This window comes from Aotus nancymaae, unplaced genomic scaffold (genome assembly GCF_030222135.1).
Source record: "Aotus nancymaae isolate 86718 unplaced genomic scaffold, 86718_ANA_hifiasm-v0.15.2.pri h1tg000041l, whole genome shotgun sequence".
NCBI lineage: Eukaryota > Metazoa > Chordata > Mammalia > Primates > Aotidae > Aotus > Aotus nancymaae.
This window is the reverse complement of record NW_026988455.1, coordinates 41,222,409-41,237,291: the sequence shown is the minus strand read 5'-3', so window position 1 is coordinate 41,237,291 and position 14,883 is coordinate 41,222,409. Positions and strand designations below refer to the sequence as shown.

The 14,883-nt window shown below is 43.4% G+C and overlaps 1 protein-coding gene across 3 annotated transcripts in view; it reads right to left on the bottom strand.

Annotated features, from left to right (window-relative positions):
* Nucleotides 1-14,230, bottom strand: part of CEMIP2 (cell migration inducing hyaluronidase 2) — an 85,198-nt gene extending 70,968 nt beyond the window's left edge. The window contains exon 1 of one of the 3 annotated variants that reach the window (XM_064361654.1): nucleotides 14,211-14,230. The gene's annotated coding sequence lies outside the window, so the exon portion shown is untranslated. Of the gene's footprint in view, nucleotides 1-5,733; nucleotides 5,841-13,192; nucleotides 13,500-14,210 lie in introns of those variants that run through there. The other 2 variants (XM_021669262.2, XM_064361653.1) reach the window with 2 other exon arrangements.
* Between the last annotated feature and the right edge of the window lie 653 nt (nucleotides 14,231-14,883).

Below are 14,883 nucleotides of genomic sequence, written 5' to 3'. Positions count from 1 at the left end.
AACTGGGCACGGTGGCATGTGCCTTTAGTCCTAGCTACTCACGAGACTGAGGCAGGAGGATCACTTGAGCCTGGGAGGTGAAGGCTGCAACAAACTATGACTGTACCACTGTACTCCAACCTGGGTGACAAAACAAGACTCTATCCAAAAAAAAAAAAAAAAACCTCTTACAGGATCATCTTATTTTTTGCCTTGTTACAAGTAAAATTTCAATGAAGCAAAAGAAATAGCACTCGAAGATAAATCCTCTCAGCAAGGCAGTTTACTTCTGTAGAAGGGTGCGGCGCGAGGGTGGAGCAATGGCAGCCGCAGGCTTGGACAAGGGGGGAAGGGGTACTTATGCCTGATGGGGGTCATCCCTACTGCTGTGTCATTCCCCTTTTGGCTAGGGTTAGACGGCACAAGCTAGACTATCCCAATTGGCTATTTTAAAGAGAGTAGGGGTCCTAGCTGGAGTGGCAGGGTGCATGGTTTGGCAGGAAGGACGGTTACTGGTGGGTCAGAGCAGGTAGCCAGGAGTGACCTAGGTCAAAGGTGACCAGAGCAGGTGACTGGAGCAGGTGACCAGGATGAGTCAGGATGGAGCTAGGGGCCCGGGTAACAGATGTGAACTACTGATTAGACCTGGTGGAGAAGGTTGTTTACTGGAACTACAAGGAAGTTAAACTTTAAAATACGGAATTAAAGAATAAGAGAGCTGAACATACTGACATACTAATTCTTTGAAGAGAAACTTGGGGGTTCACTATATCTAACAGCCTTATGTTTCAGCTAATTTACATGCTTGTTCATCTGCAGCAGACCATAAGCCTCGAGACCAGGAGTGATTAGTATCCTCACAAAAGCTTTTATACAGTACATATTCAACAAATGACTGTTGAATTTAGATCACGAATTCCTGCCAAGAAATTAAGCAAAAATGCTATATATATATAGCTTTATATATAAATACAAGCTGTATACATATATACACACACACATACATACATACACACACATACACATATATAGTTACTGGGGAGGAAACAAATTGTTGAAAAAATTAAGTCCACTTTCATTCAGAAATCAATTTAATTTTGTGCAAGCATACTGCCAAAGAATCTCTTGAACTAGATTCCTCTCTCTCTTTCTCTCTCTCTCTCTCAAACACACACACACACACAGAGAGAGAGAGAGAGAGAGAGAGAGAGAGAGAGAGAGAGAGAGAGAAATTTCCTATTTAATCCTTCTTTGACATCCTGAGAAATTCGACTAATTTCTATATTAGTTTCTCTGATTCAGGAGAAAACTGAGAACAACACTACTTAAAGCAAAAGAAGTCTGGGTGAATTTTTATAAAATGCAATTGTAGTATGAAAACTAATAGGTGACTAAAAGGTATTATTAACAATTGCAGGAAGGAATTCCAAAGATAAAGAGCAGCAAACTACCTAGATAAATTCAACCTTTCACAATATTTTGTAATAGTTTTAATGACACATAATGAAATGCAGTAGGCACACAGGCAAAAAGAAACATTCCACTTCACTTTATAATGTTATGCTGACAGCCAATAAATGCTGTGATCAAAGAGAAAAGCTTCTCAATACAGAGAAAGCGGCAGCAGTTCAAAACTAGCAGGAGCTCTTTAAAAGGGCTTTTAATGTTCTTTCTGCTGCTGAGATGTTAATATGCAAGACAAAGGTACTTGTCACTTACATGGCAGTTGAGGACACTTGCCCCCCTAGGACATATCATCAGTCCCCCAAATAATCTAGCCCTTCCAACCCAATGCAGAGAAGGTCCCATAGCCACACAATCACGTCGAGAAATGCATATTGGTCCCATTATCCCTTCATATTGAACAACTAATGAAAATACAATACTTTTTATTCGTTTAAGCTCTTTCAAATCATGCCTAGACTTTTTAAGAGAACTAAATTTTTTAATGGAAGATTCAGGCTTATAGGAATAGCCAAGAAGTTGGCACGATCTAATCAAGTCTGTTGTTTTTCGATCGAGGACATAATTTTTTAAACAATATTCAACCTAAGGGTCAAGTTACAATCTTTGCTTTCTGAGAGTTTGAGTACAACTGGCCAAAATTTGACTAAGAAATATTTTCTTTTTATTAAGATCTTAGAAGACCTTTCTAACACATTCACTAGCATGCCCAAAAAGTAAAAAGAGGAGCATGAATCATCATGAAAACAGATGTTACTATAATTATTTGTACTTCTGACCTAATAAAATATTTAACCAGATTCTAACTGCCTTGAATTTTCAATTAATAATTCCACATTGCCAACCTCCTACTTTCAGAAGAACACAACAAAGAATAAACATCAGGGATCACTGTTTAGATTTTCTGGGTGGTTTGGTTTTGTTTGAGGGGAAGCAAGGTTAGGGTAGGTGTTTCATTTAGTCTTGTTTTAGATTCAGATTATGTCCATTGACAAACGGAACTCAATAAATACCTTGTACACAAAAAAAGTGTTCAATAAGAAAATAACCTTAGCAAAGGAGACTTTTTAGGTCCTCTAATTCCCCAAGTTTCAAATAAATATTTAAGTGTGACCAATATTTTCAAGAAAATTGTATACTTAAATAGCTGTTATAAAGGTTTTCAGATACAAAGGTTGAAACAAAGTGTATGGGTAAGGAGGAATATTTTCATATGTAGTTTAGCAGAATGTAATGCATTACATATTCTATTTCCAGAGCACACAGGATAATATACATTAAAAAAAAAAAAAAACACTGCAAAGAATTCAACATAAATGCCAGATCTAGATATACAACTATTTAGGAGAAAACGGACACAGATGGTTGAAACAATTAAGTCAACTTTCATTCCGAGATCTGTTCAATTGTGCCTCAGCATACTCTCAAAGAATTGAAAACCCTTAGACCTCTAAACAGGTGTGGGGCCAAGGACCTGGGTCCCCTGAAGGTCACCGAAAAATCAACTCACAAAAGCCAGATCAACAGGGGAAAAGACACACAAAGTTATTTAACGTGTTATACACAGGAGCCTTCAGAATGAAAACCCAACCCCCAGGTGGGGTACAGAAGCATGTATCTCCCTTCTAGAAATCAGAAAGAATGCAGGCTCAGAGCACAGCCAAAAACAGGTTATGGTAGTAAATCAGGTTTTAGCTGCCAGACAGGTTATGTGAGGAGACTTGGCTAGCAAAGGTGGTCTTGTTATGTAGATTAACCTCACAGGTAGCACCCCTCAAGAGGAGAGATGGCAAATGTTTCTTTCAGATCTTCAAGGCATCAGACTCAATCCTTCCTAGATCCGGACAAGAGAAAGCCTGGCTGCATTCATGAATATTTTCTATAGATGCAAATTTCCCCCACAAAAGACAGCTTTGCAGGGCAACTTCCGTTTGCTTGTTCTCTGACAGCCATCTCAAAATATGTCAAAGAAAGATATTTGGGGGTAAAATATTTTGATTTTCCACAGGACATGCCTTCACACTGTCCCACAAGGCATATTCTCCATTATTACTTTGCCCTTGTCACAGCTCTTTTGTCTTTTGCCTTCAACTCTCAAAAATCAGTATGAGTCACAATCACCTGCAATTGTTTGACATGATTCCAAGAAATAAGACACTCTGCGCAGTTAGTTTACTTACACAGATCCTTGTTGTATTTATTTATTTAGAGACGGGGTCTCGCTCTGTTGCCCGGGCTGGAGTGCAGTGGTGCGATCTCGGCTCACCACAACCTCTGCCTTCCAGGTTCAAGCGCTTCTCAAAGAATTGAAAGAACTGAAAGTTCTTTCAGCCTCTCAAGTAGCTGGGTACAGGCTTGTGCCACTGTGCCCAGCTAATTTTTGTATTTTTAGTGGAGACGGGGTTTTACTATGTTGGCCAGGCTGGTCTCTTAACTCCTGACCTTGTGATCTTTCTGCCTTGGCCTCCCAAAGTGCTGGGATTACAGGTGTGAGCCACCACGCCCAACCTCTTGTTTACTTTACTTTTATTATGTAGCCAGGTCAATGTTCAGAGGTAGAAGGGAAACGCACCAACTCTTAATTATAAACCTCTCCCTATGAAGTAAAAGGACAAGGGACTGAGAACCCCTAATTGTTTATATGCCCCTGCCTGCTTTATCCATTTGATAAATCACTTGGGAATAATACTCCCAAGTGAAGCTATTGTTATAATAAACATCCGTATACACTCGACTTCTAGACTTTTAGATTCACACCATGTATCACTCAGATAATCTCCCTCCTCAAAGAAAAAAATACTCTCCCCAGTCCCAAAAACCCATTAAAATATAATACAGCAAAAGCATAAGAAACTGTGGGAGTTTTGGCTCCCTAACAGTTCACTGACATGAGGCAGATTGAGTCATAGAAGAAAAGACATATTTAATATATACGCCTGGGAGCCTTCAAAAGGAAAACCCAACTTCCCAATGAGGCACAGAAGTTTATATGAGGTCACAGAGAGAATGAGGGCTTGGATCCTGGCAAAATAGGTTCTGGGAATGAGAAGAGGAGGAATTCTATTGAGAGACAATAAATGATTACTAGGGAGAATGACTGGATCGGGGGACAGAAATTAACTTCTAAATATTTCTTTTTGGAATTTAAATGAATAGTCTTTATCTTGAATAGGGTCTGTTCAGATATGGTTAGATTTTGGTCCTTTCTGCAATGCATAATGAGTAACAGTGAAAGAAGCTGGGATAATTGTTCTCCTTGCTGGGGGGTGTGGGAGTCAGTCCTATCTCTGTAGATAAAGGAAAAGTCTCTCCAGGCATTTTTTGATCTCTAAAGTCTTCTAATTTAAAATATTCATTTTACCAGGGAGCCATATATTGGGGTGAAGTATTTTTACCTTCTTCAGAATATTTCAAACCTATAGTCCTAAAAAGACTAAATTTACTTAAAAAAAAAAAAGATACTAAGCTTTTGAATTAGAATAAGTATTACTTAAAATTGAAAGATTTGTGTTTCCTGCTTAAACACTCAGTTTTGTATTAAGCCAGTCTTTTTGCTAGAAAACTACTAAAAAACTAGTTAGGAAGTAAATCTCTGGAAAAACAAAAATTAACTACAAATACTAAGAGTTTGCTTACCCTGATAACAAAATAATAAACGCCTATGGTCTATATTTTAAAAATTCAGATTAGCAACTTAGCTACAATTTCACTAAAGTGGACATATCCTTGGCAAATTACACTGGACTCTCCTGTTAAAATATAAATCCCTGAAAACAAAGTGTCTATTTATAATGTTTAATGCCAAAAGTGAACCAAGTGAAAACATTTTAAAATGAAATAAATGACTTTAAAGAAATATTTAAAATTCATTCTTATGTTTCTGTCATTTATGCAAGGTAAAGGAGGCAGCTGTCCAATTTTTCTAAGCCCAAATATACTAATTAATCATATCTTTTTCCAACGATGTTAAACAAGTCCATGAGAAGTAATGTTTGACCCTAAAGCCAATAAGGCTGATACGGCCAAAAGGTTAAAATGCATTATCATGGCCAAAAAAAGAAAAGCAGAAAAGGAAAAAAATGCAGACCTACCACAGACCAAGACCAAGGGAAGAGGAAGGGTAACAATTAAGAACACCTAACACTCTTTGACCAACCAAAAACAAAAATAAAAAGAGAGCAAAGAACATGGGCCTCTAGGTGGAAGTAAAGAACTAGGAGATAAATTGCAGGAAGATATTGTTCTTCAACTAGGAAAATTAGAAAAAGGGAAAAGGATCGTTTTACCCACCGTTCATTCTCTATTCACTTCGGTTTCCTTTTTTCCTATTATTATTTCTCAGTTTTCTTTCTCTCCTTAATTCTAAAGCAGTTCTCTTTTCTCCCTTCCTTCCCAGTGATCCTAGACCATCCCCCTTCGCCCTTGTTCTCAACTGGCTGGGAAGATTCAAGAGCGGCTTCCAACCTGCTGGCAGTGACGGATGGCTGTGCAGAGGCACACAATGGCGAGTGCAGGCGCGTCACCAGGCTTGCAGCTGGCCTTCCAAAGAAAGAACCAAAGCCGGCTGTCCTGAGGGAGGCTGATTTAATTAAGGTTATAGCAAAGGGCAGACTTGCCTGTGGGCTGCATTCTCTGCAGAGGGCCAGGGACAACGCATTAAAATACTTCTCAAGAAGAAAAAGCCAAGAAAGTTATGTTGGTAAAATGTTAAAAGGTGGGAAAAATGAAAAGACAACAGAGATATGTTTGAAAAACAAGCAAAGACCTGCCAAAGTTCAGGATCTAGTGATGTACAGATAGCAAAATGCAATGACAGTAGGAAACTCAGGAGTATGTTTTGATGTGCCTTTCACACTAGAAACATTTCAGATGAATAATGAGATGCCCAGACTGACGTGATCCAGGGTTGTTCAATCCAGCATCGTAGCAAAGTTTCTATCAATGGCAGGGCGAGGACCAGAACCCAAGTGTACTATTTCTTTCAACTCTGTAATACATAGCCTTTTTTTTTTTTTTTTTTTTTTTTTTCCTGAGACAAAGCCTCACTCTTGTCCCCCAGGCTGGAGTGCAATGGCGCTATCTTGGCTCACTGCAACCTCTGCCTCCTGGGTTCAAGCAATTCTGCTGCCTCAGCCGCCCGAGTAGCTGGGATTACAGGCACCTGCCACCATGCCAACTAATTTTTGTATTTTTAGTAGACACAGAGTTTCACTATGTTTGGCCAGGCTGGTCTTGAGCTCCTGACCTCAGGTGATTCACCTGCCTCAGCCTCCCCCAAAGTGCTGGGATTACAGGCGTGAGCCAGTGTGCTCGGCTCATTGCCTATTTTTAATATAACCTTAACCACTCGGAATAAAGCCTTTTCAAACAGTTTTTTTTTTTTCAAAAAGTTCCGTTTTGAGCATCTCTTAAGAGAAAAGGGGTCTGCTAGACAGAGACCCAATTGTACAAAAAATAAACACGGTTCCTACTTTCAAGACGCTCACAGCTCAGCATTTAGGGGGAGAAAGAGCAGAAAGACAACACAAGTAAACAAGTAATTAAACTGAATGTCGAGGCAAAGAGAGTGGGCTGAGGAGGGGGTTGCTTGAGTCTATTACATCCCTATGAATGGAAGAGAGTATAGTTTTCTAAAAGCCCTGGCAAATGCACTCACCCAAATGTGCGCGTCAGACTATTACTAATACCTTTCTTACTTTGCATGTGTAAACTAAAGTCTTCCACTGAACTCTGCCATTAAAATGACCACACGTTGCCCAACAGGGACTAAAAGGTATGAGAGGGAGGAGGTGACAGACTACCGAAGTCTTTCATATTCTTCCAAAGGGTGTCACCTGCAGGTGAGTTCCAGGCCAAATTACAAAACATAGTCTCTCTCTTCCTAGGGCATGTGAAAACTAGGCCAAACGAAACGACCATATTACACCTTCTCAACAATTTACGTTCAAGACTCAATGGTGCTACAGAATCAAAAGGCAGAACTTCTGACCAACAAGTAAATACTCAGCACTAGAATGGTGGCTGGACGTCACCTAGCTGAATATGGATAGACTGTGGCTAGGAAGAGGGGCACAATGATGTGCACCTGTAGTCCCATCTACTTAGAGGCCGAAGCAGGTGGATCCCTTGAGCCCAGGAGTTCAAGGCTATACTGTATTAGGACTACTATAGAGCCAATGCACTCCAGCCTGAGTAACCTAACAAGACCCCACCCCCACCCCCGCCATAAAAAAAAATACTGGCTAGCAGCAGCACAGCAGGCAAACAGGGGCTATGTGACAAGCCCAAGGGCTGAAAGCACTAACGGGAAGCAAAAGAAACACTTGAAGGTTAAAGCCAACCTCACGCTCTGCCCAGCCCAGTTCAAGTATAATGTTTTTTAAATCCTCATATATAGTTTTTTTTTTAATAGTGGTGGCACTGGTGGCATTAAAAAGCAATGTTATTATGTGCGCAGTGGCTCACACCTGTAATCCCACCACTTTGGGAGACTGAAGTGGGAGGATCACTTGAGGTCAGGAGTTCAAGACCACCCTAGGCAACATGGTGAAACCCTGTCTCTACAAAAAAAAAAAAAAATACGAAGATTAGCTGGGCATGGTGGTGCATGCCTGTAGTCCCAGCTACTCAGAATGCTGAGATGTGGAAAGATAGCTTGAGCCCAGGAGGTAGAGGCTGTGATAGCTATGATCACACCACTGCACCCAGCCTGGGTGAAAGAGTGAGACCCTGTCTCAAAGAAATAATTTTTTCTAATGTTTTGTGTTTTTTCAAACCACAATTTTAAAAAAAAGGAAAACCACAATAACTCATTTTTCTAATATCTTCTGAAACAGGAATCAGGCATCTGTCCCTGTGTTAAACTAAATCTTTCCCATTCCTAAAATGTCAATAATTAACTTTCCAAACTTCATTGTATGTGAAAAAATGACTCATTCTTCAGAGAAGTGAATCACCATTACAGAGACCATTAAGACAACAGAAGGTTTGCAGTCTCCAAAGGGCACACCAATAATTAAGTAAAAGCCCCAAATCGATAACAATTGCACACTGGAGGGGGACTTAATCTGACCTGACCATGATATCACATTTGCAGTGGATATTCGTATGTTTTAAGATACTTACCTGAAACTCAGTCAGAGGTCAATTCTTTTCTCATGGGCTCAATACGGATTGTCTTAAATTTCAACTCTTTCAGGCAACAACATCCTAATGACACTTCTAACCAGTGGTAAAGCCATATTAAAAAAAATATTAGGGCTAAGAGTGCCACAATCTCTATCAGGCAAACTTTTCATAAAATAAAATTCCTATCAAATATTGTTGAACTTTTACTTATGGTTCAAACTACAATGGACCCTTAATACAACAAATGTAAAAAGGTTTATCACTCACCATCATGTAATTAAAATAAATGTCTTGTTACAATTCTGGTTACAAGGTTAGCCTAATAATAACAATTTCAAAGCAGGCTTGCCTTATACATCAAAGGACTGATTTGCTGGGAGATAGCAATTCTGAGTTTTAAGACATACACAGTTTATGAGTCTGTTTCACCTTTTTTAAAAGACATTTTAATAAAAACCCTATGCTTCATTTATCTTTGTATCGCTCACAGCAACCAACACAGTGCCTTGCACATCCTAGGAATGCAATAAAAAAGTTGTTAAACATAGTCCCTGACAACCAACATTAAAGGCTTCCCAAAGCAAGTACCAGGAAAACAAAAGACCTACAGCCATTAAGTTTTGAAGGAAAGAAAGAACATGCAAACATATTCTAGTATGCTCTTATTCTGTGATTCACAATTCAAATCTGAACAGGGCTTCCAGGAACTGGCTTCTTCTAAAAAATGTGCACATTTACAGTACTTTAAATTTTCATCCTGTTTATAGAAAATACAAGTAAAGCTAGTGTTACTTTTACACGTAGTTCCTCATTCGACAGAAATTTATTACAATAACGTCGCCCGACCATCATGTGTAAGTAGTAGGAAATGAGAAAATATACCTGTGTATCCCTTAAACCTGAGCGCAATGAGTTTCAAAGCCAAAATGCAAATTATCTGACCATTAAACTAATTAAATTGCTAACAAAGCCAAACAGGAATAAAATAAGAACATATCTGAGAAAGAAAAAAAGTGCTGACTGGAAATAGGGACAAAGGAGTTCTTGTCCCTGCTCCGCCGTTAATTCACTATATGACCTTACCTAATTATTTAGCCTCTCTGGGTCCCAACTTCCTTCTTTTAATATTATCTTTAACGTCTCTTCAAGCAACATGCTAAGATTCAGCATATGGAGCAATGTCCAGAAAACTGATTTACATTCATTACCCCCTCCCCTCCCTACCCTACCCCTGGCAAAAGGGCACAGTTAACTTGATAGTTTTAAATATCTGAGTTTGGATTTCTATCAAAGGCAATTTATTAAAATGTCAGATGAGCTTAAGTCCATTTCAAGTGGAGAACTAAAGCAAGTATTGCTTACAGATTCAAGTTTCGCCTAGACAGCAGCTGCTGCTATTGAGAAAATAGACTTTCTTTAACAATCTAGTTGAAAAGTACACCTCTTTACAAATGGGGAAAACTAGTAAGGGGGATTTTCATGGTCTCAAAAAAGGCAGATGCATAGCTTTTCTTTTTTTTTTTTTTTTTTTTTTCCATATTCATCATGTTGAGAGAGAGGAAAGTAGAAGGGCTAGCTTAGCTTGGGAGGCAGAGAGGATGTTACGGTACAAAACGAGACAAGACCCTTTCAGCTGATACACTGTAATAGACAGCCCATTCTTCTCACTAATGCTCACAACCCAAGTGAAATGAAAAGCTTTCCTGTGGCTGGGATGGGAAGAAGCCTGGACAAGAGAGCAATACCAGATGACAATAGCTAGCTTAAAAGTCTAAAGACTTGCTCTCCAGATGGGATTCAGATCATTCCGGGAAGGGCCAATCAAATGAAAATCTGTGGCTGAGAGCAGATTGATTAAGCTATGATTTATATCTATTTATAGCCTTAAAAAAAATTCTGGAAGTGCTTTTTGATACCAGACAGCATTAGCTTTTATAGTACTTTATTATATATTAATATATAGCAAATTTACTCAAATGTAATCCCCAAAACATTCTCATAAGGCATTTTAAAACTCATTTTTCAGGTGAAGAAACAACGTGAGAAGGATTAGGGGATTTGCCCAACAGTAAATGTTTAGCAAGTGTTAGAGCCTCGTTTTAAACCCAAGTCTGACTTCAAGTCCTCCAATCTTTACCATTTTAAGACCGTACGTCCGACACTAGTTTTCAGTCCCTACTATTTTGTCTAATTTAATAAATTTTATTTCTCACAGAACTGCTCCCCCACCCCCAATCTGTTCCTTCTCTGGCTTCTTAGAGCATTCTATGCATAATTCTCCCAGACATGCACTTATTGAACCTTCTAGTTGTTCACTTTCTTATGTCCCTGGCTACGCTCATTTCTTCAACAGCAGAGATTGCATTATCGCTATAGATGCAAATAACACAGGTATCTTCAATCTCTGTGGCCTCCCCAGTTGCAACCACTTTATCCAACTCCTCTTTACCAACATGAATGCTCCACAAAGCCAGTGTTGAGAGTGCTTCCAGAGGGTCTGGACCACAGTAGGTGATTAGTAAGTGCTAGCTGAATGGATGGTGGGTGGGTTGGTGGGTGAATGATGCAATGCTCATACATATTTTAGAGCACACATTACAATACACGCACTTACATACAGCACTCCATGTGTGTCTAAGACCATGAATTTGGTAGTAATTATTAAGTTTCCTCTTTCTAAAATGTGGTTTGTCTTTCTCAATTTCAGAAACTTCCCCAAAGCATGTAGCCGTAAGTAGTGCCAGGTCAACTTCAAGAAATGGCCCACAAGACTACATTACCCTCCAGTTTGTCTTTTCTTGGTAGCTGTTTGAGGACAGACTTGATTAGGCCTATTAGAACATGACTGAGGTGTTGCCCCATTCTGGCTTCCTGTTATGAATCTGACACTTCTGAAGTCACTGGTTACAGACTAGATCAAAGAAGGAGACCACTCAAATAATTAACTGTGACACAGAATATCCAGATAAGCACCATGTATGAATTTACAGATTCTATTTCCCTATCCACACATAAGCCACTCCTCGGCTCACTATCTCATTCACAAGTTAATAAGAACAGGTGATGACTCAGAATTCACTTCTAATCTTAGTTTTCTGAGCCTTTAAGCACACATACATCAGACAAAACAGCGCCAGGAGGACTGAACAGAAAGCCAGAAGACACGTTTCCAGTTCCCCCCAACTGATCCTCTAATGCAGGGGCACAGAAGCTGGGGGGAGTCATTTCAGCGTGAAGAATAAAGCACTCTAAAGTGCTACCCCATGTTTACTAAGCAGAGGACATGCCTACTGCACATTCTTCTGTTTTGCCCAGAAATGCAAACTAAAAAGAACCCTTTGTACAGGTAATCAAAGACACACAACCACAGTATGATACCCAGACCAATTCTGAAAAGTGCAAGCGTCCTTCAAGGGTCAAATAAACAGGAGTAGCTCCATTCTAGCCAACCAAAGAACGATAAGGCTAACCGTTTTAAATGTGTTTTTTAACACTGGGCCATTTCCAACAGACTTGCCTGGCTGCCCTGGAGGATCAGGCCTCCCTCAGCTCAGGTGAAGCCTCTACCTCTTCCAGTCTCTCTAAATTCTTCTCACTTTTTACTGGGCAAAGCAGCACATCTCAATACATGCAACTGTGCAGCAGCGCATCACACTGTCACACTGAATCAAGGGGAGCGAACTCAAGGCAGTGAGTGCCTCTTGTGCACAATGGAAGTTTTTAAAATTATCAGCTATCCCTAACCCCAACTGCTGATAAAAGGAGATATATATCAAAGTCTGTTTTCCTAACCTTCTGCGGAGAATTTAAGTGAGCCGTTTCCGCTCCAGGGCGAGGTCTGGTGACACTCATCAACTCTCAGCAGAGCATCCAGGGAAGTCAGGACCTTGGTTTTATAGCTAAGGGTGTAGTAACGAGTGCTATTAGCAGCACTTTGGTTCCACAGAGAGGGCCCCCTCCTTTACCAGGATCTCCCAACTCTCTAGAGAAAAGCTGGGAATAGGGTCCAGGGTTAAGGCTATTCCCATATTTAAAGGAAGCTGCACGTGATTTTAAAGCCTCACCTAACCTTAGCTAACAGAAAGACAGGCAGGGGGCGGAGGGCGGAGGACCCATCAACCCGGGGGAATTGTAAGGAGACAAAGATCACCCCAAACGCACAAGCGCGCGCGCACTGAAGCCCGGACTGCAAAGCACATTCCATCAACCTTTCACTGTAATCGGCTTCCTGTGGGGTTTATCCCGTTACCCCATCCTTCTCCGGAAAGTTTAAGGCTGTTCGCACCGACTTTGAAAGGTCCATTGTTCCCTTCCCCATGAACGTAATGAAAAGAGAGGAGAGAAAGAAATCAAGACACCGTTTCCGAGGACCCTTCCTGACGCAGAGGACTGACTCCTGGGGAGTCGGGTCAGTCTTAATCCAGAGATGAAACCGGGAAAGGAGGCGCACGGAGGAAGGGCGGGAGGACGTCTTCCATTTCTGCAGAAATGCCCCACGCCGGAGCGGGCCAGGCCGCCGGCAGCGAAAAAGGTGGGCGAGACCCGGGTCCGCGCCCCCGCAGTGGCCCCCTAGGCAGCAAACGAGGCGGAGGGGGGGCCGGGTGACTGAGTCGCTTCTTACCTTCCCCTACCCCACTTAGCGTCCGTTAACTCAGGTGCCTACACAGCGGTCCAGAGAGACGGAGAGGAGCCCCTGGCGTCCTCGGGTCCAGATCTCCTCCCCATGGCCAGGGAGCCACTCGAGTCCCGGCGCCCGCCGCCGCCGCCGCCGCAGCTGCCGTTCGCACGCAACTGGCAGCCGCAGCCTCTGCCTGGAGGTGAAATACTCTCCTCCCGGGAGTGACGCGCACTTCCCTCCGCCTCCTCCTCCTCCTCCAGCCCCGAGTCTCGGGGGCAGGGGCCTCGGCTCGTTTTCTCCCGGAGCCGCCGCTAGGCTTTCTCGGCTCCTTCCCCTCCGGGAGGAAGAGGAGGAGAATCGTGGCCCGGGCGACGCGGGTCTGAGCGTCCCCGCGACAACAGGGGAGGAGGCGGCGGCGCGGGGCAGAGTGGAGTCCCAGGAGTCCCGCCTGTCCCTGGTCGGCGGGCGCCGCGGCTCGATACGGTCGCGCTCAGCCACCGCCGGCCAGACAAGCAGCCCGACTCTGCTGGGCCGGGGACTGAGGATCCGGCGGGTGGGCGGGCGGTGGAGCGTGAGGGAGGCGGAGGGAGAGGAGGAGCCTGCGATCAGAGGAGGCGGTGGCCCCGCCGGGCTCCTCCCGCCGGCCCCGCTCCCTGAGAGCTGCGAAAGCGGAGGCTCAGCGCGCCACTCGCCGCCGCTCGCTAGAACAGCGCCGGAGCGCACGGCCGGCGGGGCAGGCTCCTACCCTTGCTGGGCGCGCACACCCGCCTGGACGAATAGGAGCCTATGCCTCCAGCACCCCCAGATGAGGCTGGTACTGCGCCTGTCACGCCCTGGCTGAGCCTGACATTGCGCCCCCCTCACCTCTGGCTGAGCCTGACACTGTGCCCCCAAAGTCCCCCGGCTGAGCGTGACTCTGCACCCCATCAACCCTTGGCTGAGTCAGACTCTGCGCCCCATCACCCCTAAAGGGATTTCCACACTCCAACAAATGTTCTGAGCGTCCCGTCACCGCCCCCACCTGGCCAGACGCGGGAGCCGGGTTCTTAGCGCTGTCAGAAGAACCAGCCTCCTCTGAGACACAGGGCAGCTCTTCTGGTCCCTTGGAGCAGCCCCAGCATCTCGCTTGCCGGCCGGAATAAATATACCTCGGTCTTCCCACGCCCCCTGCCCGCGCCACTCTGGAGTGGCGGCCGCTTGCAGAGGTGGCGCTGAAAGCCACGCCCCAGCCCACCCCAGTGCCAAAATACCGCTCTGTGGACACCGGCACCCGGCCCAGAGCTGCTCTGCCGCTGCCACCCCGCCCCTTTGCTGGCGCCGCTCTCACAGAGGAAAAGCCTTGGCTCGGGATGAGGGCGCGGCCCGAGCTGGATCACTCAGACCCACGAGGTCCCAAGCTAGTGACAGCTGCAGGACTGCCAAATCCGGGCCGTTGTCATCCTCAGTTTAATTGGGAATTGGAAGTTTTTCCATCCAGGAAACTCTTTCAGTGAATACTGTACAGGTAGGATAGTTGTTTTCAGGGTTGTTCATTACCCTCCCCACCAAACTCAGTCGTGTAACCGTGCCACACCCGACATTGAAGGGGAATCCCCTATTTCGAGGTTATTAGTTCAGGACTTCATATAAGGAATTACTGTTTCCAAATCTTGGCTGATGATCAGTATCCCCTGGGGCACTTAGAAAAAACTGGA